The sequence below is a fragment of the Chrysochloris asiatica genome, unplaced genomic scaffold (genome assembly GCF_000296735.1).
Source record: "Chrysochloris asiatica unplaced genomic scaffold, ChrAsi1.0 scaffold00399, whole genome shotgun sequence".
In the NCBI taxonomy this organism is placed as follows: domain Eukaryota; kingdom Metazoa; phylum Chordata; class Mammalia; order Afrosoricida; family Chrysochloridae; genus Chrysochloris; species Chrysochloris asiatica.
This window is the reverse complement of record NW_006408917.1, coordinates 95,407-96,084: the sequence shown is the minus strand read 5'-3', so window position 1 is coordinate 96,084 and position 678 is coordinate 95,407.

Here is a 678-nt window from a genome sequence, read left to right as displayed (position 1 = left end):
TGATGGCATCAAGTGTGGCAGCGGTAGTGAGGTTGGCCCAGAATCGGACATTGTTTCGTTCTGCTGTGCATGGGGTCGCTATGAGTTGGTTCCGATTCCATGGCACCTGACAACAACAAGTCTGTTAAAATACTTTCCCCAAATTTTAATTGTGTTCCTCGTTGTATTATTAATGATTTTTAAGAGTTCTTTATATTTATTGAATAAAAGTCCTACACCAGATATGTTTTCAAATATTTTCCATAATCTGTGACTTTTCTTTTTATTTGCTAAACAATATCTTTATTCAAAGCTAGAGGATTTCACTTTAATTAAGTCCAATTTACCATTTTCACTTGCTCTTTTATATCATGGTTTCATGCTGTACATAAAAGATAATTAATATGCCCAAGGTCACCCACAATTTCTGCTTTATTTTCTTCTGTAAACTGTATAATTTTTATTTAATACTCAGGTATGTAATCCAATTTGAGTTAATATTTTAAATGCATAATATCAGTGTTTGGATTCTTTCTTCTCATGTACATATCTAGTTGTTCTACCACCATTTTTTGAAGACATTATCCTTTTTTTTTTTTTTTTTTTTCTTAAATGTTTTATTGTGAATTATGTGAGAGTTTACATGGGAGAACATTAGTTTTACATTCATTCTATGGTATATCGTCTCATTGCCATGGT